Genomic DNA, 26342 nt, shown 5'->3' with positions numbered 1-26342 from the left:
AATGAACAACCCATTAAATAATGTGCAAATCACCTTAACAGATACCTCACCAAACAAAGTATATAGATGACAAATATATGAAAAGATGCTTCACATAATATGTCATCAGGGGAATGCAAATGAAAACAATGAGATGTTTCTACACACCTGTCAGAATAGCCAAAACACTGACAACACCAAATGCTGGCAAGAATGTGTAGCAATAGAAATTTCATTTATTGTTGGTGGGAATGCAAAATAGTACAGCCACTTTGGAAGAGAGTTTGTTGATTTCTCACAAAATGAGACATGCTATTTTTTTTAATGTTTGTTTATTTTTGAGAGAGAGAGACATGGTACGGGTTGGGGAGGGGCAGAGAGAGAGGGGGACACAGAATCCAAGGCAGTCTCCAGGCTCTCAGCTGTCAGCACAGCTCGAACTCACCTGCTATGAGATCATGGGTTTGAACTCACCAGCTATGAGATCATGACTTGAGCCGAAGTCAGATGCTCAGCCTACTGAGCCACCCAAGCGCCCCTGAAATGTACTCTTATCCCATGTTGTAGAAGCCATGTTCTGTGATATTTACCCAAAAGAGCTGAAACTTAGGTCCACACAAAAAACTGCTCATGTGTTTAGCAGCTTTAGTTATAACTGCCAAAACTTGGAAGCAACCTAGACATCCTTCAGTAGGTGAGTGAATAAGTAAACTGTGGGTACATCCAAACAATGGACTATTCTTCAGCAGTAAAATGAAATGAGCTGCCAAGCCACAAAAAGACATAGGTGGTGGTGGGGGGGCAGGGACTTTAAATGCATATTACTAAGTGGAAGAAGCCAATCTGGAAAATCTACATAATGTATGCTTCTAATTATGTAACATTCTAGAAAAATTATGGAGATGGTAAAAAGATCGGGGTTGCTATGACTTAGGGGTTAAGATGGATGAACAGGCAAAACACAGAGAATTTTTAGGTCAGTGAAACTGCTCTGCATGATACTATAATGGTGATTTCATGTCATTATACATTTATCCAAACTCATAGAATGTACAGGCTGAAGAGTGAACCCTATTGGGAAGTGTGGACTTTAGGTGATAATGATGTGTTAGGTAAGTTCATGGATTGCAACAAATGTACCTCTGGTGGGGATGTTGACTGAGAGGCCGTGCAAGTGTGAGGGCAGGAAGTATTTTGGATCCCTGTACTTTCCACTCAATTTTGCTCTGAACCTAAAACTGCTCTAAAAAAATGAAGTCTATTGAAAAGATTCTTTTTAGGGGTGCCTGTGTGGTTCAGTTGGTTGAATGTCTGATTTCAGCTTAGGTCATGATCTCATACCTCATGAGTTCAAGCCCTGTGTCAGGCTCTGTGCTGACAGCTTGGAGCCTGGAATCTGGTTCAGATTCTGTCTCCCTCTCTCTCTGCCCCTCCCCCACTCTCTCTCTCTCAAAAAAAAAAAAAAGAAGAAAACAAAAACAAACATTAAGGAAAAAAAGGTGGGTTTTTTTTGTTGTTTTGTTTTTTTAAATTTTTTTAAATGTTTTTTATTTATTTTTGAGACAGAGAGAGACAGAGCATGAACGGGGGAGGGGCAGAGAGAGAGGGAGACACAGAATCGGAAGCAGGCTCCAGGCTCTGAGCCATCAGCCCAGAGCCCGACGCGGGGCTCAAACTCACGGACCGCGAGATCATGACCTGAGCTGAAGTCAGACGCTTAACCGACTGAGCCACCCAGGCGCCCCAAGGTGGTTTTTTTTTTAAACCAAAAAGCACTTGGACACACCTTTTCCCTGTCGTCATCTGTTATCCTGGCCTTAAATGACCATACTCTGAGTGCCTCCCATGGAGGGCTTTCGGGAGGAAGCTGGGTTTTTCTCACACTCTGTGAATATTGGGTTTAGAGGTGAGATACTTCTCTTCCTTATTCCCTGTGGTTGCTTCCAGAACTTTACTCTCTTTCATCTTATAAAACCCCAACTCTTTTAATGATCACACACATTGACATATCCCCCTGTTTCCTCACTTCTGTCTTCTCCAGAACACTTTGCTTGCTAAGGTGATATTTTCTAACCCCTATTCTTTCCTGTGGCTCAGCTCTTGCCATCACTCCTGGTGATGGCACCAGCCATGTGGATATCCAGTCCAACACCTTCTCCTTTTTTCCACTTCTGATGGAACTGAGGGTCTATTCTGCCTCCTTTTAAAGACTTGTTCCTCCATAGGATCTCAGGATCCTGGCAGCATCCTCTACCACCAGCCCGAAGACTTTGTCTGTGTAGTTACCACCTCTACGTTCTGGGCATTCAATTATTTCTCGCTATTACATCATTAACATCAGCGTAAAAATACCTTCCTTGATGCTGCATTTCTCTCCAGGTACCATCTTACTTATTTATTCTCCCTCACAATGAAACTTCTTGGCCTATTTTTTTTAAAGCATTGTATTTTGGTCATATCCTTCTGTAAAAGCCTTTTATGACTCACCTTGATACTTTGTATAAAGTGTGATCTCTTAACAATAGCTCAAAACACCACAGCTGATTCACTACCACTCCCCTTCATGTCTTGTTTCTGGGAACTCTCTGCATTCAGGCCACACTAGCTTTCATGCCAGACTTAACTCCCACCTCAGATACTTTGTGCATGCTTTTAACCTTTGATCAAATCTGTCTTCCCTGATTCTCCCCATGGCTGAATTCTATCCTCCAGGCTCAAGTAAATTTCACTTCTTTAGAACTTGCCTGAAATCCCCTCCCCCAGTATATTTATCTCCTTCTACTCATTCTCTATCAATGCACCCTGCTGAGTGTTTATTATGATTTTTATTTATAGATTTATTTGTGTAATATTTTTGTTCATTTCTCCCATTTGGACAATGCATCTTATTAACAACAGTCCAAGTATAAATCCTTTTGTTTGGGGTGCCTGGGTGGCACAGTCAGTTAAGCATCTGACTCTTGATTTCGGCTCAGGTCATGATCTCACACTTCATGAGATCAAGCCCTACATCAGACTCTGCACTGATGCAGAGCCTGCTTGGGATTCTCACTCTCCCTCTCTCTCTGCTCTCTCTCTCTCTCTCTCTTAAAATAAATAAACATTAAAAAAATAAATCCTTTGGTTTGGATTGTAAGTTTGAGGGTAGGTTCAGTGGATCAGAATGTCATCACCAAGATCTCTGCAAATTTCTTGACCTGGCCTGGATGGTTCTAAGATAGCTGCAAATAGCAACAGCCTTTATATCTGTATTCCACTCAGAAGGAAGATGAGGGGCACCTGGGTGGCTCAGTTGTTTAACTGTTTCACTCTTGGTTTTGGCTCAGGTCGTATCTCATGGTTTCGTGGATTCAAGCCTCACATTGGCCTCCACACTTACAGTGCAAAACCTGCTTGGGATTCTCTGTCTCCCTCTCTCTCTGCCCCTCTCCCACTTGTGCTGTCTCTGTCTCTCTCAAAATAAATAAATAATTTTTTTTAAGGGAAGGAAGATGAAAAAAAGCAGCAGCCATATCCGTAGCAGAAAAGAGTCTCCTAGAAAATTCTAGAAGATCAATAATGTTTCATTGGCTAGAATTCTGGCCAAGTGGACATCTTGCAAGAAGGAATTCTGCTGAGGTGATTTATTACATTTTCTAGTCTCTATAATTTGTAGACTGAAGAAAATCCCATTGGAATGAGTATTGAGTGAACTACTCAATACCTTTACCACCATTTCTTCCCCATACATATACATTATATGAAATATATTTATTTTTTAATCCAGGGAAGATGACCTCAAAATTATATCCAAATTTTCATTCATTCATTTATTCCTTTAAAAATATTTATCAAGAACTTATGTAATGCCAGGAACCATCTATGCTTTTGGAACAGTGGATGATCCCTGGCTTCACAGAGTCTTTTTTTTTATTAATTAAATTTTTTAAAATTTACATCCAAATTAGTTAGCATATAGTGCAACAGTGATTTCAGGAGTAGATTTCTTAATGCCCCTTACCCGTTTAGCCCATCCCCCCTCCCACACCCCATCCAGAAACCCTCTGTTCTCCATATTTAAGAGTCTATTATGTTTTGTCCCCCCTCCCTGTTTTTATATTATTTTTGCTTCCCTTCCTTTATGTTCATCAGTTCTGTGTCTTAAAGTCCTCATATGAGTGAAGTCACATGATTTTTGTCTTTCTCTGACTAATTTTGCTTAGTATAATACTCTCTAGTTTCATCCACATAGTTGCAAATGGCAAGATTTCATTCTTTTTGATTGCACCACATCTTCTGTATCCATTCATCCATCGATGGACATTTGGGCTCTTTCCATACTTCAGCCATTGTTGATAGTGCTGCTATAAACATTGGGTTGCGTGTGTCCCTTCAAAACAGCATATCTGTATCCTTTGGATAAATACCTAGTAGTGAAATTGCTGGGTCGTAGGATAGTTCTATTTTTAAGTTTTTGAGGAACCTCCATACCGTTTTCCAGAGTGGCTACACCAGCTTGTATTCCCACCAGCAATGCAAAAGAGATCCTCTTTTTCCCCATCCTCGCCAACATCTGTTGTTGTCTGTGTTGTTAATGTTAGCCATTCTGAGAGGTGTGAGGTGGTATCTCATGTGGTTTTGATTTGTATTTCCCTGATGAGTGATGTTGAGCATTTTTTCATGTGTTGGTTGGCCATCTGGATGTCTTCTTTGGAGAAGTGTCTATTCATGTCTTTTGCCCATTTCTTCACTGGATTATTTGTTTTTTTGGGAGCCAAGGAAAAAATGGATAAATTGGACAGCATCAGAACTAAAACTTATGTACTTCAAAGGACACTATGAAGAAAGTAAAAAGACAGTCTATAGCTGGAGAGAAGATATTTGCAAAGCATATATCTGATAAGAGCCTGGTATCCAGAATATATAAAGAATTATTACAGGGTACCTGGGTGGCTCAGTCAGTTAAGCATCTGACTTCAGTTCAGGTCATGATCTCACAGTTTGTGAGTTTGAGCTCCACATCAGTTTCACACTGACAGTCCAGAGTCTGCTTGGGTTTCTCTCTCACTCTCTCTGTCTCTCTTCTCCTCCCCCACTTGCTCACTCTCTCTCTCAAAATAAATAAAAAAATAGAATCATTAGGGTGCCTGGGTGGCTTAGTCGGTTGAGCATCTGACTCTGGATTTTGGATCAGGTCATGATCTCACAACTCATAATCTCACAGCTCATGAGTTCAAGTCCTGCATTGGGCTCCATGCTGGCAGTGCAGAGCCTGCTTGGGTTTCTCTCCCTCTCTCAAAGATAAATAAACTTAAAAAAAAAGAATTATTACAACCAAATAATAAAAAGACAATCTAATTTTAAAAATGGGCAAAAGATTTGAATATCTTCCAAGAGTATATTCAAATAGCCAATAAACACATGCTTATCATCCTTTGCCATTGGAGAAATGACCAAGAAAAAAGTACAATGAGAAACCACTTACCCATTAGAATGTCTTTAAAAAAAAAAAGATGAACAGTAAAAGTGTTAGGTTGTGGAGAAATTGGAACCTTCATGTATGGCTGGTGGGAATGTAAAATGGTACTGCCATTTGCATGATTTCATATAAAAACTGATATATGATTATTAATAGCAGTGTTTCTCATAATAGCTAGAAAAAAAGGAAAGCACTCAAATGTCTGTCAAATGATGAATGGATAAATGAAATGTGGTATATCCATAAAATAAAATATTATTCAACCAAAAAAAGTAATGAAGTAGTGCCACATGCTACATAAAAAGGGTGAATTTTGAAAACATCATGATAAATGGAAGGAGTCAGACAGAGAAAGGTACATATTATATGATTCTGTTTTTATGAAATGGCCAGAATAGGCAAATCCAGAGAAAGAAAAGAGATTAGTGTTTTGCAGGGAATAGGGGTCAGGAGGAATCGGGAGTGACTGCTAATGACTATGAGGCTTCATTTTGGGATGATAAAAATATCTGAGGGGTCCTGGGTGGCTCAGTCAACTCAGGTCATGATCTCACACTTTGTGGGTTCGAGCCTCACACTGGGCTCGGTGATGACAGCTCAGAGCCTGGAGCCTGCTTCAGATTCTGTCTCTCTCTCTCTCTCTCTCTCTCTCTCTCTCTCTCTCTCTCACTCTCTTCCCCTCTCCCACTTGTGCCCTCTCTCTCAAAAAAAAAAAAATATCTGAAGTTACGAAGTGATGATAGTTGCACAACATTGGACATGTACTGAAACTACTGAATTATATGAAAGGGTGAATTCTATTGCAGTAAAAAACAAACAAACAAACATGAATTGGAAGTTCTGTGAACATGGATAGGACTTTGACTAGTAGTAACTACTGGGCTTCACTGTAGGGTGATGAGGTAGAGAGACTGAGTAATTCTACTTTGGCTCCCAACAGTTATTCTCTGTGGGTCTTTAGTTGGGGCTTAGCTTGCTGCTCCAGAAATGGATTTATAATCCCCCAGATTCTCAGGGAATTCTCGTAGGGAAGGCAGACTGGAGTCTTTGGTATGTGACACTTAGACTTGTACTCTGTCCACCTGCCTCAGCATGCTACTTCATCATCCTGCTGTGTTCAGAGTCTCCAAATCTAAGTGTTTCTGAATCAACCTCTCAAGAGGTGAATCTCATTTCTGAAGGAATTATGAAGAGGCAGTTGCCAGGAAGCTGCAAGTTGAGAAGAAGATCTGGAGGTGCAAGTTTCATGCTATAAATACATTGAACTCCACTTACTCTTCTACTTTTCATGGTTATGAGGCAGGAATCAGCTTGTTTCTGCACTTTCCCACATGCTGACGGAGATGTTAGCATTCTCCGGCCTGCCAAATCAGTCACCACGATTCTCAGTTTATAAATTTGTGCTGTTATCGCCTCGCCCCTTCTCTTTGGATTTGTGAATTGATGGTCTTTTTTTTTTAAATCCCTTTACTGTCTGAGGTGGGCAGAATAATGGCCTTCCAAAAAATTCTGTAACCTAATCCTTGGAATCTGTGGATAAATTGGATTATATAGCAAAGGGAATTAAATTTGCAAATCAGCTGAATTTAAGATAGGAAGGTTATCTTGGATTATCAGGGTGCCCCATGGTAATTACAAGGGTCCTTAAAAGTGGAAGAGGAAGCAAAAGAAAAGAATTAGAGGGAACTATGCAGGAATAGTAAGAGATGCAATGTTGCCAGCTTCGAAGATACAGTGGAGGTACTATGAGTCAAGGAATGTGGGTGTCCTCTAGACCATTTGCAGATGGAGAGAGCAAGAAAATGGATTATCCTCTAGAGCCTTGGTAAAGGAATAAATTTGTGTTGTTTAAGCCATGAAATTAGTTGTTGTTTTTTGCAGCAGCAATGGAAAACTACTATGTTGTCATTACAGTTAGTTGAGGAAGGTATAGTGTTTCACCTTCCATATTTAACTAGAAATCTCTCCCTTTGTTTTTCACATGCTGAAACTGATTTATCACATGCTGAAATTGATTTATCACACTATAAATTTTCTCTTTGGCTTGCAATTTCTTTCAGCTTATCTGTTCTATCATTTTTTTATTTCCTAGCCAGTTAACACCGAATCATAAGGTTGACCTTGTGTGCACCCATGAAAACTAACCTCTGGTTTCAGTTCTAATTGGTTGGTTTCTGTGCCATAGCAGTCATTAGATATTTTGAACATTACACCTGGAGATAAACCAAAACAAACTTTTTTGCTACTGTGGCATTTAACTTAATACTGTTTAGTCAAAGAATGTTTTACTTTTCTGTTCAGTCAACATCCCAGCCCCTTGCCCCCACCTCCCATACTTTGTACTTTCCAAGCATTCAGATCTACAGTGTGAATTTCGGGGCTATCTGTTTTCAAAGATTAGGGGATGTAACTAATTATTTTCTCACTGACTGTAAGCTTCCCTGTAAATAATAACAGAAATTTCCTAAGGTAGACATCTCTAAACTTGAAAACTTAGTACTCTATCAGCAACTTTATGGTAGGATTCTCCTTTATGAAATGATTTTAATGGGCTTCTATCCTGCACCTACACTGAAAGTTTGATAGATTAGAATCAGCATGACTTTTTTAGCATGCCATACCTCTGATATTATGAATTTGTTTCAGAAATAGGTAATCTGAAGCCTTCAGAAGAAATCAAACAATCAGATTCTTAGATTCTAAGCCCTTTTGAGTCCTGAGTGAACCAAGACTGTCATCTTCCCAGGGTACCTCCTGACCAAGAAAAACAAATACTTCAAAGACCAGATGGTAAGTGTCTAGTGCTCACATCTAATCCAAATTCTGGAATTGCATCCTCACATTTGATTCCACCTTGAACCTTGGCTGAGCTCCAGCTAGACTTGGATTTTAATGAATCATTCTTGATTAGTCACAGCACAATACTCAAATTCTCTCTTCTGGCTTAGAAATCGTAGCTTGCAGATCCTCGATTATTATTTAATTCCTTAATGTTCTTCCTTGTTTTCTCTAAATGCCACATCATTTTATCACAATGAAAATTATTTTGGAACTCAAGGGACACAATTATCTGGCTGCTAAAGCAACTTTTGAAAAATGAACCACTCTTAGCATAAAATCTGTTAATCTGAATTCTGCTAATCCACCACAATGAATAAAATCCTATAAAGTCACATTTTAAATTTGTTTACATGAAGAAAGAAGATTATATCTCAAAATTATAGCTGAAGTATTTAGATTTTATGGGCAATTCAGGGAGGCCCAGAGATTGCTGATAAGCATGTTAAAATTTCTGAGAATGTCCTTTAAAAAAAATTGTTTTGAAAGGGAGAGGCAGAGAGAGAGAGGGAAAGAGAGAATCCCAAGCAGGTTTAGTGCTGTCAGGGCAGAGCCAGACGCACGGTCTGAACTCTGGAACCGTGAGATCATGACCTGAGCCAAAATCGAGAGTCTGATGCCTAACCAGCTGAGCCACCCATGCATTCCTAAAATTTCTGAAAAATTTCAAGAGCTGATTTCTTTAGAAAGTGTTAGATGAGTGTGTTAAATAGTGTCTGTTTTCTTTAACTCCTTTATTCCCTTAAAGAAATGCTGATTAGGTAGGTAGGTTTGCAGCAGCAAATTCTTTTCTGCCCTGGCTATGACACATGCACAGGTGACCACTCTGTACCTCTCTTCTAGAACTTCATCTGGAACTTTTTAAAACACACATTTCTAAATATATTAAGTCTGAGTTTCATGGGGACCTGTGTCAAATTTCTTTAAAAAAAAAATAGCATCACTTGCATTTCCAATTGAAGTAGTTTGTTCAGCCTTTTTAAAATTTACTTTTGAATCAGTTTGGACTTGTATGATTTTAACTATATTCTGTTTTCTGAATGATGTTTCTCAATTGTATTCAGAAATGAGATGGGGGCGCCTGGGTGACTCAGTCACTTAAGCACGTCTGACTTTGGCTCAGGTCATGATCTTGCAGTTCATGAGTTCGAGCCCCATGTAGGGCTCTGTACTGACAGCTCAGAGCCTGGAGCCTGCTTAGGATTCTGTGTCTCCCTCGCTCTCTGCACCCCCCCACCCCCGTGCTTGAGTGCTTATGAGTGCATTGTTGAAGGGGAAATTGATAACTTTTACTTTACCAAGCAGAAGTTGTGTATTTAATGATTCAGTGCTAGGACTTTAAGATGATATTCTGGGCCTGCATCCTGGGAAAAGCTGTGTGAATTTAGGGAAGTAACTTGGCTTTTCTAGGCCTCAGTTTCCCCTTCTGTGAAAAGAGGGATGTCTTATTTCAGTTTTCACAGAAGTTAGCTTTGAGACAGGGATTTAAGTGTAAATACTGCATTTGAAATGTAGAGAAAAAATAGTAAGAGTGAGTAAAAGTGCATTAGGGAGGAGAAGGTAGTCAGCAAAAATTGTGTTTGGAAGCAGTTAACACGTGACCCTTAGAGCTGAATCCCACCGGGGAAACTATGGGAGTCAGTGCAGTTACCCCACGGGAATGGGGATGGAGGGAAGTGGAGGAGAAATGCCAGCTCTTGCCAGTCTCTGGAGGAAGGCTGCTCCAAGGGAGTTAATTCTCTGCTAGCCTACTAGCCTACCACCCAAGCTAGTATCACAGAAAGCCCTTGGGTAAAGGTTGAGGAAATGCAGTTACTGGAGGTTGGAGGCTGGGCAGTGTGCAATGAAGCAGTAAAGGGAAGAGAATGTGGATGGGACAGCAAGAGCCCTTATTTCATAGGGCTTCTGGGAAAATTGAATGAAGCAATACATAGTAAACACTTAAACCATGGTGAATACTGCAGGTTTCTGCCTCTCAACCTTGGAGTGCTTACAAGGCTTTATACACTCGTTTTCTTAAATATCTAGTGGCTGCTTTCTTACAATCATTAACCCTAACTTTCAAATTTTTGGTAACAATGCAATGAATGAATGCTTATTTAAAATATAATCTTTAAGAGTTAAACGACAAAACTATTTCCATAATTGTGATTCCTGGTGGTATATTAAAGTGACAATGTAGTAAGGAAAATCACTACTTTGTTCCTCTTTTGTATGCTTTGCAAGACCTGGCTGTTTAAGAAAATTAAAAGTAAAAAATGCTGTGTTCTTGCTGCTGTCATACAGCAAAGTCAATATAGCAGCGAAAGAATAAGCTGTGTTCCATTCTGTCTCATATATCAACAGAATTGCCCCCTGAGTTCAGACACGCTGTTATTCAAGATAGTTGATGATATATTGGCCTACAGAATACAGCTAGATTCCCAGGTTGCAGTTCAGTTTATGGTAAATTGTAGTTTGATTTGTATGGAGAGATAAAATGATAGGAAAGGTATTGATAAAAAAATACATAACAGCAAGACACTGTTTTAACTGTCCATCTTGGGCTATTAAGAGTTTCAGAAAACATTATTTGATCTGTTATTTCATGACAAAGCTTAAAAAGGATAGAGTGACCGTCTTTCTTTCAGTTCATTGATAAGATATATAACTACCTGAAGGCCACGCTACTAAGAAGATAGTGTGGGTTTTATGGCAAGGCTGTCTCCATTGGTGGCATTATTATATGCCCAAAATATGGAGGAAATTTACCTGATCCATGTAAAAGTTAAATGAGGATTTTTGACAGACATTTAAGTTAAGAAAGCTGCTATGATCATCATATGTTCTCTGGGTCTATGCAGTGATAATGACTTTGAAAGCTCTCAGATCTGTTTTACCTTGCCTAGGGGCAAGGTTTCCTAATGCACATTGGTAGGGATGAAATTAAATTTCTCTAGTCCTGGTGAGGATTTTCACTCTTTCTGTTCTAGTCATCCTTACCTTCTAAACCTTTTCAAAGGAAGATTGGTGATAGTATTTGCTTTCTGTTTGGCATCAGTGGATATTGGTCCATGTTGTCAGGAACAAAGAAGAAAAGAATATAGGGAATTAGGTTCTTTGGTTCCAGTGATTCTTTCTGGGAAATCAAGTAAATGCACCAAAGTGGAACTATGCAGGTGTCTGCACCCCAGCCATAGCCAAATCCATGTAATGTTCTGGAAACAATTTCAGCATGAAGGCAGATACCTATTGGTATGAAGTGTGGTTTAGGATTCTTGGGAGATCTTTGTAAACCTGATAGATGCTACATTAAGTCACATGAATCCTGAATGGGATTAAGGTGTTTTAAGAAAGGCCAGGAAAGAATTTGGAGAATTACCTTCTATGTTCCTGGGATGAGCACTGGGAAGGAAAAAGTATCTTATTAACAAAGGCAACATGTATGAATCTGATGATAACATAAGGAAGACATATATATTAATGATTATATGTCATTAAGCAAATGTTCTGAAGAGGATGTTGTTTTGCCATTTAAAACAGACATAACTGTAGAACATAAGTATGCAGCTTATTTTTATGAAAGTAACTACCCATTAAGATCAGATTTCAACATCCCAAGACAAATCTCTCAAGTACTTAATTAACTTAGGCTCCTGGTAATGCAGTATGTGTCCTTGTCCTCACCCACATTGATTCTACAGCCTCTGCTTCCTTCTTATCTTGCTGACTTATGTCATGAATACCTGAAATGCTTCTCCAACATATGATGGGTTAGAGGCCATGTGTATAGAGGTTATCGGCAAACACAGCTGTGCTCTTTAATCTGTAGATTTTTAAACAGGAGAGTAATACAGTCAAATTTGTTTCACAGCTATTTTGTGACCACGCAGATTGTGGATGGTGGCTGAGCATGAAAGAGTATTCGAAGGGGCTTCTGGAGTCCAGGGCAGGGGGAGATTATCAGCTTGAATTTAGGTAATATAGGTGAAAACAGAGACAAGTAGACATATTTGAATGTTACTTTTGTGCTATCAATAAGATTGCTTATGTTTCTCTAGTGTGAGCAGGAAATCATACATAATAGATGATGAAATTTTCTTTTGTAGACTCTTTAGAGGAAAAAATAATAGGACACCATATTCATATTCTAGATCTTCATGAATCATGCTGGGGGTTCAGTAGCATATTCATAAGATCACAAGTTATAGAACACTGTATAAATTCATGGTTATCATTGTTATCCTTGTGAATACTTTTTGCTAAAAATAATTAACATGATTTACTGCTTTATGGTTGACAAAGCTACAAAGTGCTTTAGTATATATTATCTCAACTGCCATCCCCTTTGTATCCGCGTATATATGTTGGCTTCTTTCCCACATGGTGGGATTATTCACACTGTTGCTTTTGCTCAGAATACCTTACCTGTATTTTTTCCCTGGTGACTGTATTTATCCTTCACATCTTGGCTTCAACGTCACTTTCTCATGGACGCTTTCCGCTCTCTTCCACTCTTAATTCTGTCCTGTACGCCCTACCATAATACACAGAGAAACACTTTTCCTTCAAAACACTTAAACCACTACTTGTAATTATGTATGTATATGTGGAGTGCTGTTGTCAATGGTTTCCTTCTCCACTCCATAAGATCCATGAGGAGGATGTTTTGTTCTTCACAGTATCACCATTGTAGTCCTACTACAATGCCTAGCTCACAGTAAAAGGTGAATAAATACTTTTTGTAAAGAATAAAGGAAAATAATAATTTTCACAATTCCCCTTTGCATGTGGAGGATATACTGAACTTTTTTCATTGTGTTTGACTTTAGTTAGTCTCAAGGTTTTGTTAGCATCATCGCTGTTAACACCATATTGTATTGTAATTTTTCTGGGGCCACTAGAGCGTGAATCCTTCGAGGGAGTTTATTCCTGTCACATTATTTTTGTATGACCAGGTTCAAGGCACAGAATAGAGTAGGCACACAATTTGCTGAATGAAGGAGTCATTGTGAGCCATATGGAGATTTTTTCCAATAACTCGGGTGAGAGGTTATGAAGACTAGAATTAGGGTAGTAAGTTTTATGAACTGAGATAAAATAGAAACAGATTTTATAGAAGTAGAAGCAGTAGGACTAGATGACTTATACTAATTATACACAGCAAATGAAAGAAAGAAGACATTTTAAATACAGGGACTGAAGTTCTGGGAAGAAGATAATATACTTTATTAGGTTGAACCATGTGAAATTCCTGTTTTTATAAGGCAAAAGCTGTCAGTATTGTCAGTTTCACAGGGTTCAACAGATGCATTTGTCCTTTATGATGTTGAGTTTGAAATGTTGGTAGTTTCTTCAACATTCATTCCACATTCATATGGAAAATTTTCCAGATTTGGGCATACTTAGAGTTTGGGCTAGATTGATCAGTTTGGTAATCACTTGAAACATGGTTTTGCTAGTGTAGGGAGAAAAAAGAGAAATCAAGAGAAAAAACTCAAAGAACATATTTATTGATGGACATAAGTCATTTCTACATTTGTTCTGATTATCAGCAATGTATTAATTTTGCATGTGTGTTTGAACAAACTTTAAATTTTTTGCACATATCCTTTATTTATTTGTCATAACTTCCTGGAGAAGCATTCTTGGATTAAACAAAGCAGGAATTTAACATGTTTAAACACACTGACAGATTTCCCTTCAGAAAAGTCATCCTAATTTTCACTCCTAAACACAGGCTTTCTACCCAGGAAATAACATAGACTAATAGAAAATATGTAAGCTATAGAAAGAACATAAAGTGATATTTCATTTTCCCTAAAAAAGTATTCTTTAAAATGGTTGTTCCCAAACTTTTAGATCTCAAGAACTCCTTACACTGCTAATAATTATTAAAAATTCCAAAGAACACTGTTAAATTAAAATCCATCATCTCTCTTGCATTTTCATGTAGTCATTTACTTTTACATTGTAAGTGTGTACATTTGGAAAATATCAGTGCTCTGAGTTATGAAGATCTTATAAAGGATATTTCCCATCATATAACATCAAATAATCTTATTGATATCACTGCAGACCTCATCAGAAAGTCCATAAGTATTGTGATGCTGTCAAGTTCAGGATACAAATTTCCCAAAATTTTAATTTTCACTTGAAAACTCCAATTGCATCATTGGTAGCAAATAGTTGTTTTCTTTGAAGGGTAAAATGTCTGCCAAATACCTAAATATGAATAACCATATTTTGTCCATCATTGTTTCAAGTAAAACTGTGTCCCATTAAAAAAGCAGAAAGAAGGAACACAACAAAGATGTCCACTCTCGCCATTGTTATTCAACATAGTGTTGGAAGTCTTAGCCTCAGCAATCAGACAACACAAAGAAATAAAAGGCACCCAGATTGGCAAGGAGGAGGTGAAAATTTCACTCTTTGCAGATGACTTGATACTCTATGTGGAAAAACCAAATACTCTACCAAAAAACTGCTAGAATTGATACGTGAACTCAGCAAAGTCATAGGATATAAAATCAATGTACAGAAATCAGTTGCATTTCTATAAGCCAATAATGAAGCAACAAAAATAGAAATCAAGGAATTGATCCCATTTAGAGTTGTACCAACAACCACAAAATACCTAGGAATAAAGCTAATCAAAGAGGTGAAAAATCTATACACTGAAAACTATAGAAAGCTTATGAAAGAAATCAAAGAAGACACAAAAAAAGTGGAAAAACATTCCATGCTCATGGATTGGAAGAACAAATATTGTTAAAATGTTGATACTGCCCAAAGCAATCTACATATTCAGTGCAATCCCTATCAAAATAACACCAGCACTCTTCACAGAGCTAGAACACACAATCCTAAAATTTGTATGTAACCAAAAACCCCCAAATAGCCAAAGTAATCCTGGAAAAGGAAAACAAAGCTGGAGGTATCGCAACCTGGACTTCAAGCTGTATTACAAAGCTATAATCATCCAGAGAGTATGGTACTGGCACAAAAACAGACACATAGATTAATGTAACGGAATAAAGAACACAGATATGGACTTACAAACATATGGCCAACTAATCTTTGACAAAGCAGGAAAGAATATCCAATGGAAAAAAGACAGTCTCTTCAGCAAATGTTTGGGGAAACTCAACAGCGACATGCAGAAAAATGAACCTGGACCACTTTCTTACACCATACACAAAAATAAACTAAAAATGGATGAAAGACCTGAACGTAAGACAGGAAACCATCAAAATCCTAGAGGAGAAAACAGGCAACGACCTCTTTGACCTTGGCCTCAGTAACCTCGTACTTGACATGTCTCTGGAGGCAAGGGACACAAAAGCAGAAATGGACTATTGAGACCTCACCTAGAGAAAAAGCTTCTGCACAGCAAAGGAAACAATTAGCCAAACTAAAAGGTAACTGACAAAATGGAAGAAGATATTTGCAAATGACGTATCAGATAAAGAGTTAGTATCCAAAATCTACAAAGAACTTATCAAACTCAACACCCCAAAACAAATAACCAAGTGAAGAAGTAAGCAAAAGACACGAATAGACACTTTTGCAAAGAAGACATCCAGATGGCTAACAGACACATGAAAAAATGCTCCACATCACTCATCATCAGGGAAATACAAATCAAAACCACAATAAGATACCACCTCACAGCTGTGAGAATGGCTAACATTAACAACTCAGGCAACAACAGATGCTGGAGAGGATGCGGAGAAAGGGGAACCCTTTTGTACTGCTAGTGGGAATGTGAGCTGGTACAGCCACTCTGGAAAACAGTATGGAGGTTCCTCAAAAAATTAAAAATAGAACTACTCTATGACCCAGCAATTGCACTACTAGATATTTATCCAAAGGATACAGTAGTGCTGATTTGAATGGGCACATATACCCCAGTGTTTATAGCAGCTCTATTGGCAATAGTCCAAGTATGGAAAGAGCCCAAATGTCTATTGACTGATGAATGGATAAAAAAGATATAGTATATATATATATATATATATATATATATATATATATATATACACACACACACACACACACACACACACACACACACACAATGGAATACTACTCAGCAATGAAAAAGAATGAAATCTTGCCATTTCCAACAATGTGGATGGAACTAGAGTGATGCTAAATGAAATAAGTCAGTCAGGGAAAGGCAACTATCATATGATTTCATTCATATGTGGATACAAACACATGAACATAAGGGAAGGGAAGCAAAACTAAATAAAAACAGAGAGGGAGAGAAACCATAAGAGACTCTTAAATACAGAGAACAAACTGAGGGTAGCTGCGGGAGGGGGGGGAGGGGGGTGTTGGGTAGGGGGATGGGTTAAATGGGTGAGGGCCATTAAGGAAGACATTTGTTGGGATGAGCACTGGTCGTTATATATAAGTGATGAATCTCTAAATTCTATTTTTTTTAATCACAATAAAACAGAACAATAACAATAAAATAGAAAAGAAATAAATGAGAATAATTAAGAAAAGCAGAAAGGTCATAAAACATCTAAAAAAAAGAAAAATACTGATACTATCAGACTTGACAAAGATATGAAAAAATGTGCACATCCTCAAATTAATAAAGCAAATAAAAATTGGCACCACCATTTACATATCCTCAAATTTAATTTTGCAAATATAAATTAGAATAAGAAAAATTTGGCAATAGCTTCCATTTCTGGGGACTTATCTGAAGGAAAAAACTGGATGACTGTTTAAAGATATGGTGTATTGGGGCGCCTGGGTGGCGCAGTCGGTTAAGCGTCCGACTTCAGCCAGGTCACGATCTCGCGGTCCGTGAGTTCGAGCCCTGCGTCAGGCTCTGGGCTGATGGCTCAGAGCCTGGAGCCTGTTTCCGATTCTATGTCTCCCTCTCTCTCTGCCCCTCCCCCGTTCATGCTCTGTCTCTCCCTGTCCCAAAAATAAATAAACGTTGAAAAAAAAATTAAAAAAAAAAATAAAGATGTGGTGTGTGTGTGTGTGTGTGTGTGTGTGTGTGTATACTCACTAAAATAGTAGTTATAATAGTAAAAAATTGATAACAATAATACATATGGATTTAGTTATAGGAATTCTGGTGTATTCACACTATGGAATTCTATGAAGCCATCAAAGATAATGATATAAATGTTTCCCATTGTCAGGAATGGTCTAAGATACATTATATAATTAAAAATCATCAACGTGCTACCAAAAGGACATAAGTAGTATGACTATTTAAAAATAATATGTATGTATAAATGCATATGCAACAGATATACAACACATGTCAACAGAATGTATTAACATGTAGTGGAATTGTAGGTGATTTTGAATGCAGTTTAATTTAAGGCAATGTCAATGACATTTGTGTGGTGAGGAGACAGTAGTTGTTTTTTTTTTTCCTCGGGACGTTTGTCAATACTGGGGACATTCTTGGTTGTCACAGTAGAGAAAATGCTACTGGCATTAAGTTGGGGAAGACAGGGATGCTGCTAAACATTGTACAATTATTCAGGCCAAAATGTCAGTAGTGCCAAGGTTTTAAGGTCATTCAAGCTAATTTGATTTCATGAATATATATTGAGCTACTAACATGTGGAAGGCACTGGCTTTACAGGCAGTAAGCAAAACAGATATGGTTGCTTTCTATAAGGAATAATGATATTTGTAATACCTGAATCTTATATAATGAATCTTTTATAAATTCATAAAAATCATAAAGTTATATTAATTAAAGAGAAATCATAAAGTTATATTAATTGAAGAGACTAAAAATAGTCTCCTTCTTTGATGTTTTAATCTCAATTATAGGCATTTTTTAAGAAAATAATAAGAAATTTGCACAACAATTTATGTACGATATTGTTTAATGGATTATTATTTACCGTAGTGGTAATTTGGAAACAAATGTTGAAGAGGAAGGTAAAATAAAATATGAACATTCAGTTGATGGACTACTAAATTTACATGCTTGAAAGATTCTGATACATCAGATAAATTTACATGTTTGAAAGATACTGATACATCAGATAAAGATACATCTGATATGACAGATGTTCATTGTATAAAGTTAAATGAAAAAAGCAAAGCACAAATCTCTAAGTACTACATGATCCCAATTTTTCAAAACACACATGGGGGACAGACTAGCAGGAAATATGCCAAAGTGAGTTATGAGTGGCACTCTCTATGGTGTTGTATTAGGAGTAATTTTAATTTTTTTCTTTGTAAGTTTAAGTAGTTTCTAAATCATCCCAATGAACATATATTATTTTTGTAATTAGGAAAAAAAGCCATATCATATTGATTACTCCATTAGTATAGATGAAATGCCCTCCATGAGTATAGACGGAAAAGGAGAAATGATTTTTCTACCCTTGAGGAGCTTCTACATAAAAGTTAGAGAGATGAGTCAGATACATGTGGAGAGTTTATAATTAATAATAATAAATACAACAGTAGAGACAGAGAAGACGAATGAAATGGACTTATTTTGCATACCCGCTAATCTGGCACTGCACTAGGCACACTCCCCATTATCACAGCTCATCTGACACTAGTCCTGTGAGGCTGGGGTTATCCTCCCTTTCTTAGTGATGAAATTGAAGCTCATTGAAATTAAGTATCTTGCCTCAGGTCACCCCCAGGTAGGAAGTAGGAGTGTGAGAATTCAACCCCAGGCCTGACTCATTTGTATAAGAAATGATCCTTTCCACCTTCTGTGTCTTTCTGTTACAGAAGCGCAGAAGGGATGACCATCTTTATTAACAGAAGTGTTTCAAAGGAAGCTGTGAAAATTCTTACATTTTTCTCAAGTGATTTGGGAGTTGTCACCAACCAGAAAAGCTGAAAAGTATTTTTTAATTCCTTCAAGGACTGTGAATGTCTTATATGCTTAGTGCGTATGAGTGCAGAATTTTTATGTTTCTGATACTTGATTGCTTTAAAGACATAACATGAAGCTCTGCACAGTCAGCAGTTGCTTCTGCAAAAGGGGAGTTCTGAAACACCAAAGGTGAAGCAGTGATGTGTGATTAATGCCTGCAGGCCGTATTACTTTTCAGGCCGTTCTTCTTATCTACAAGTGATAGAACTTGGCAGAAAGTCAGAAAATGAATGTTTTAATCAATCCTGCTTTCATCTGTGACAGATCTCTGCCTGAAAAGGAGTGGGCAGTCGCGTGTCCTTCCTATTCTTTGTCTATATTACTGGGCTTTGGGCTCCATTTTCTCTGACACAGGGGAAGAATTTATTCAAAATAATGGTTCTCATTTAGATAAGGGAGTTAGATCTATCACTGTGTCCAGACAGCACAACCACAGCTAATTCTCTCCCTCTCTATTAAACAAATAAAACATCACCCTGTGTCTGCCATTGAAAAATGTCTGCCAGTAGTTCAAGATTTATTAGTTTGTTCAAGCCCCCCATTACAAGAAATCTAGAATTTCTTTTTGTTGTTGAACTCAGAACTTTAACCACGCAAAAGGGTTTGAGAGTAGAGAGGAGGCAAAAAATATGGGGTGTGTTTTATTTAGGAAAAAAAGCATTGGGGTGCCTGGGTGGCTCAGTTGGTTAAACGTCCAACTTCATTCAGCTCAGGTCATCATCTCACAGCTCGGCTCATGAGTTTAAGCCCTGCATCAGGCTCTGTGCTGACAGCTCAGAGCCTGGAACCTGCTTGGGATTCTGCATCTCCCTCTCTCTCTGTCCCTCTCCCACTCATGCTCTGTCTCTCAAAAATGAATAAATGTTAGAAAGAAAGAAAAAGAAAGAAAGGAAGGAAGGAAGAAAAAAGAAAAGAGAAAAGAAAAGAAAAGAAAAAGAAAAGAAAAAAGGCATTAAAGTATTTCGTTTCACTTTTATTTTTATACATTAACATGCAAGTTTATGATCATTAGTCTTCTTATTTTAAGGACTATTTTCTTTATTTCTCCCTTAATGTAATGTTAAATGACTTGGGAAATAGAGAATTTTTTCACTATCAGAAAAGCTGGAATCTCATTTGGAATTTTGCCAGTATATCTAGTGTCCTGCAATAGAACATTATATTTGTTTTCTTCTTTTCAAAGTTATTAATTCTGACCATTATTTGAGTGTCTACCTTATACTCTGGAAAATAGTATTACTTCCCTCACTTTATAAATGAAGATACAGAGGTTCAAAGAGTTTAAATAAATTAGTCTTGGTCATATGGTGGTAATTATCGGATTTGGAATTCTAACCTAGTCTTTCTAAGTGTAAATTCCATGTTTTTTCCCATATACCATATTCACTTTTATGTCAAATATAATTGTTGAAGCACATGAAAATATGTTCAACATCAATGTCATTATGGAAATACGAATGAAAACCACGGTGAGACACCACTTCATACCCATTAGGTTGGCTATCATGAAAACAAAAAACAAACAGGAAAACAAAACCAAAAAAAAAAAAACCTAGAAAATAACGTTTGGTAAAGCTGTCAAAAAGTTCAGACTCTCATGCATTGCTGGTGGAATGTAAAATGGTGCAGCCACTGTGGAAAACAGTATTGTGGCTCCTCAAAAAGTTAAACCCAGAATTGCCATATGATCCAGCAATTCCACTTCTAGGTATATTCCCCCCAGAAATTGAAAGTGGGAACTCAAACAAATACTTGTACACAGATGTTCATAGCTGCATGATTCACACTAGCCAAAAGGTGGAAACAACTGAAATGTCCACCAACAGATAAATGGATAAACAAAATGTGCTGTATACGTATGATGGAAGATTATCCAGCCTTAGAAGTTAATGAAATTCTGATACATGCTACAACCTGGATGAACATTGGAGATACTATAATAAGCAAAATAAGTCACAGAATAACAAATATTGTATATTTCACTCTAATGAAGCACCTAGAAAAGGTAAAATTCATAGAGACAGGAAGTATAATTGAAATTACCAGGAGGTGGGGGCAGGGGAAAAGAGAGAATAATTTTTTAAGGGGTACAGAGTTTCTCTTTGGGCTAAAGAACAAGTTCTAGATATGGTGATGGTTGTGAAATATTGTAAATGTACTTAATGCCACTGACTTGCACACTTAAAATAGTTGAAATGGTAAGTGTTATACTATGTGTATTTTGTAACAACAAAAAATATGATCATTGAAAAATGATAAAATTAGGGTTTACAAAGCCATTTCTCTATGATAGACATTAAGCTTCAGGGGTGCCTGGGTGGCTCAGTCTGTTGAGCATCTGACTTTTTTTTTTTAATGTTAATTTATTTTATGGGGGGCAGGGAGGAGCAGAGAGAGAGGGAGAGAGAGAATCGCAAGCAGGCTCCACGCTGTGGCTGTAAGGCTCGAACCCACAAACCAAGAGTCGAACACTTTATTGAGCCACCCAGGAGCCCCAGAGCCTCTAACTCTTGGTTTCAGCTCAGGTCATGATCTCACAGTTCGTGGGTTGGAGCCCCACATCAGGGTCTACGCTAACAGAATGGAGCCTGCTTGGGATTGTCTCTCTCCGTCTCTCTTTGCCCATCTTGTGCTCTCTCTCTCTCTCAAAAATAAATTAAAAAAAACATGTTTAAGAAAGAAGAAACTGAGCTTCAGTATTTGCATAACAATAAAGTTGTATTTCAAATATCAAACCAAGTTGTAAGAGATACTAAGGATTCTCTGGGATAAGAAGAAAATGTTTGCACAGAGAAAGACATTGATGTAGTAACATCTCTAGTGGCACACATCTCCCAAATTTGAAAGATTTTAAAATTCAAAACAGTGGTAATTAGTTTAGTTGAAGGAAGTTGTATAAAACTTCATTGAGAATACAGATTTTAATCTATGCAAATTAGGTGAAGGAATTGGATATGAGTATGGATTTAAAGCCCTTGATCACCTAGTGAGTCTAACGAAGGACTAAGCACGTCAATTTGAGATTCAGATGATCACTGTATGTATGCGGCCCTTGTGTTTCTTTCTGGGCCCTGACCCTCAGGTAATCATATCATTATCATGAATCATCAACCTCACTCTTCTGAAATAGTGAATGGGTTTCACTTGATTATGTAGTTTATCAAAACAAGAAAGTTTTAATTTAAATATAGTTATGATAAAATATATTAATCATTTTTACTTTGAGTTCAAGGTCTGGAATAAACTTTTAAATTATTGGGGCAGTTTTTTATATTTGGTAGCTAAAGAATTGGTAATGTTTAAAGGAATTTGGTAAGTGAAAAAATCTTAGTATAAATTAAAACATGTCATGGATTTTGGAATTGTGTTTTTAAGCTAAAACTATACTTGAGAATTTGACTAAATTTGTAAAAATATAAGAACTGGCAATGCACTCTATTTAAAATCATCCTTTATTCTATTTACAAGGCTGTTTGCAATGTACAGACAGGTTTTTCTTGTGAAGGGTTTCACTTTGAAGTTGTCAGGAAGTTTTTTTTAAGTGTTTTAAAAATAAAATATATTAAACTTTTAAGTATAGTCTAAAATATTTTAGAAAATGTAATTTACTAGATTTGTCAATAGGATTAATTATTTAAAGTAATTTAGTCTATTCAACTTGAATTAACTGGATATTCATCAAGGAAAAGTGGAAAATAATTGCTCTTTGCTTATTAGTTTTATAAATAATAGAACAAGATTTGTTAGTTAAAAGCCTAAGAGAACCAGTTTCCTTTATAATTACAGCTTTAATAAAAGTTATATTAATTTAAAAACTAAGTAATTGGGCATAGTTTTGCTATGAGCAAAGATCTCTTTAAGACATTTAAGAATTCACAGTGATGATCTCAACTTCCAAATGATTCTCATCTCCAATGGATACACTTTTGGTTTGGGATCAAGTAAATTGTTAATAATAAAATTATTAAAGTGTAGAAATCATTTACATTAGAGAATGGAGTAGATTTTAGGTTATCCCTACAATAATATCAACCTTTTCCTTGCTTTACTATATGTTGTCTTCAGCGGGAGTTATTTCTGAATTGCAATTCACTGGGATGAGTGACGATTATCCATGAGGATCTCCCACCCAGGAGCATCTCCAAGGGCTGTGGAATGACTAGGAGAGTTAGAAGATTAAGGGATTATAGAGTAAAACAAAGAGTTCACTAGAATATAGCATTCTCTTTGGGTTCTAGTACAAAATGCCATTTCTTGACATCCATACTTGCCAGAATATTGCTGTTTCTGTCTCTGCCCATGAAGGTTCTGGGCAGTAAGACCTGACATACGAGATTTTAAGGTATGAAAAATTTTGATAAAACTTTTGATGATTCTAGTTGTGTATCATTGAATGGACACCAATTGAATACAAATCAACTGTACCTTTGAGTATTAATACTTTAAGAAATATTTTTCTTAAGGGTTAAATAAAAAGAAAGCATAGGATAAGGCCTCTTTACAACTTCTAAGCATAGTCGGCTGGTAAATATTTAACAACCAGGTGTCCAGGGGAAAAAATAACCCCCAAACTCTGATATGTAGCATTTGCCAATTTCCCTGTTGCAGATGATCTCACCATGCTGATTTCAAGCTCTCAACATCAGCACAGGTGCAAGCCAACCCTAGCACACCACTGCCTTTAATGCTTCCATTTCTGCAATTCAGGCAGCTGATTATGATGGGGAATTTTTTTTTTTAATTATATGTGTATTTGGGGAGGTTGTTTTGTACCAACTTGTTTTTAAAAAAAATTTTTATATATATATATATATATATCATGTTGACTCTGCTTGTTACTTCATGGCTCATGACCATGAATCCCAAATGGGCTGTTGATCTGCCAGGCAGTCTTACTATATATTCCCAGTCTGTTCACACTTCCACTGTTCTAGATGACTATTTTGTACCTTCTCTTTTCTCCTTAAGCTGCAGACAACCCTTCCCCATTTTTACTTTCTGCTGGTGTTTTTACTAAGAAACATAAAGCAATCAGTTAAGAAGCACTGCAAACTTCCTTTATTTCAGGACGCACCTCCAAGTACCTGTACCCTCTTCTTTCACCGACCTGTTGGCTCCTATCCACAAATGGTTCCTTCATGTGTGGGTCACAGTCCATCCCTACTGAAGTCATCAGGCTTGTAAGTCACCCCACTTTTCTCTGAAGCATTAGTTTCTTGCTTTCTCCCAGATCAGTAGCAGCAGTTAAAGTGTTACAATTGCCATCCTTGTGTTAGAGCTTATCTCAGGGTCACCTCCTTCATTAGCTGCTGCATCAGATTTCTGCCCCCTCTTCAGTAGAATTACTCTTTAAAGAGTAGTCTGTTCTCATGTCATCAGCTCCTCCCCTGCCCCCCTCTGTCATACCCCCTCCAGCCTGGCTTTCCTCAGAATCACCACTCCCCCTGAAGTGCCCACCCACACCGTTTAGGTTGTTAACCATTTCACTGTGCTGCAGCTCTGCCTGGAAAGTACCGGAATCAGCACCTCCAGCTGAAAGTTCTTTCCAGATCCTTGGAAAGTCCCATTCATATGAGAGGAAAGCAAGAAACATCAGGGAGTGAATATCACCCACACCCTCCCCTATAGCGTTTATTATTCTCGGGAAGAATAAAATACCACAACTCCCTTGCCCCTTGGCTGGAATAATTCTGACCTGTGTTTTACACTCTCCCAGAGTATTCTTGTGAGATGAAGCTCCAGTTGTCCCCTGTGGCATAACACACTTATGGCTTAACACACTTACTGGCTGCCTTCTGTCATTCCCCATTCCACTCTTGACCTTCTCGATACCTCTCAAATAAACCCCTTCTCTCAAGTTCTTGTTTAGGGTCTGCTTGTGGAGACCCAAACTAACACTATCTCCAGTGACCTCCACATCACTAAACTGAATGATCATTTCTCAGGTTGCTTCTGGCTGGGCCTTGCAGCAGGATCTGTTCTCTCCCTTCTCCTGGAATCATTTTCCACCTTTGACTCTAGCTCAACACACCTTTAGACTTTTCTCCTAAATTACTAGTCACTCTTTCTCAGTCTCTTTCCTTGGTTCTGTTCCTTCTCTCCACTTCTACATTTGGGAGTGAACCTTCCTTGGTCCTCTTTCTTTCTCTGTGGGTGGCTCTCAGGGCTTTATTTACCAGCTCTATGCCAATGATCAGCAAAGTCCCATCTACAGCACAGATTTTAAACTTCACACTCTTTTAAACTTCACACTCATAGATGGACAGCTGAGTGCTCAGCATCTCCACCTTGATGTTCTCTAGTCATCTGAAATTCAAGATGTTGAAACTGAACTCCTCTCCCCCTCCCCCACACTGGCTCCCGTTAGGAGGGCAATCTTGCCTGAAAGATACTTCTAATATTTCCTTTTTTCTGCTTCTTCTCTACCTTTAAAACCTTTTCCTTTTCTACAGCTCGAAGGAGCTCCTTTCTATTTTGCTAGATGGGATTCTGTCCAATTCATGGATCATTTAATGTAGCCAATCAGATCTTCAAATTTTCTCATTTAAATATTTTATTATTTAACAGTATATTCTCCCACCTCAGATGTCAGGCCCATGAGAACAGCAATCTTTGACTGTTTTGTTTAGTTACATATACCAACTGTTAAATGAATAAATAAATGAATCTCTTGAAATGAAAAATTGATTAACTGAACAGTAGTTTTTTCAGTGTCTAAGGGTATTTAACTTTAGGCTGTTTATTCTTTAAGGATTTCATTTAACATTAAATAATAAATGCTTTTGCTGTCTCCTCACCACAAATTAAAAACAGCAACAACAAAAAAATGTATTTGATGACGTATGGACCATCAACACCTCTCATATGTAGATTTTTTACTTTTAGGGTAAAGTTATACATATCCTAGTGGTCCTTAGTGGGTATATGTGTGAGGGGGGTATGATTTTTATCACCCAGTAAGTATTTGGCACTGTCTGAAGATAGTTTAAGTGTCATAACTCGAGGGGGAAGTGCTATTGGCACATAGTGGGTAGAGATCAGGGATGCTGATAAACATCTTACCGTGCACAGGACAGCCTTTAGAACAAAGACTTATGTAGTCTGAAATCTCAATAGTGTTGAGTGAAAAAACATGGGTTAACCTAAAAATTCTCTTAATAGGTCATTCAACAAGTCTATTCAACACATATT

At 37.5% G+C, this 26342-nt stretch overlaps 1 long non-coding RNA gene across 1 annotated transcript; it reads left to right on the top strand.

Moving 5' to 3' along the window:
- Window positions 1–2915: 2915 nt before the first annotated feature.
- Window positions 2916–25802, top strand: LOC128314452 (uncharacterized). The gene is made up of 3 exons (XR_008296105.1): window positions 2916–3597; window positions 8084–8227; window positions 24219–25802. It is a non-coding gene; the product is annotated as an uncharacterized LOC128314452 (long non-coding RNA).
- Window positions 25803–26342: the final 540 nt, after the last annotated feature.

This window comes from Acinonyx jubatus, chromosome B1 (assembly GCF_027475565.1).
Source record: "Acinonyx jubatus isolate Ajub_Pintada_27869175 chromosome B1, VMU_Ajub_asm_v1.0, whole genome shotgun sequence".
Classification (NCBI taxonomy): Eukaryota; Metazoa; Chordata; class Mammalia; order Carnivora; family Felidae; genus Acinonyx; species Acinonyx jubatus.
Note: the sequence above shows the minus strand (reverse complement) of the source record. Positions and strands in the feature narration are given on the sequence as shown.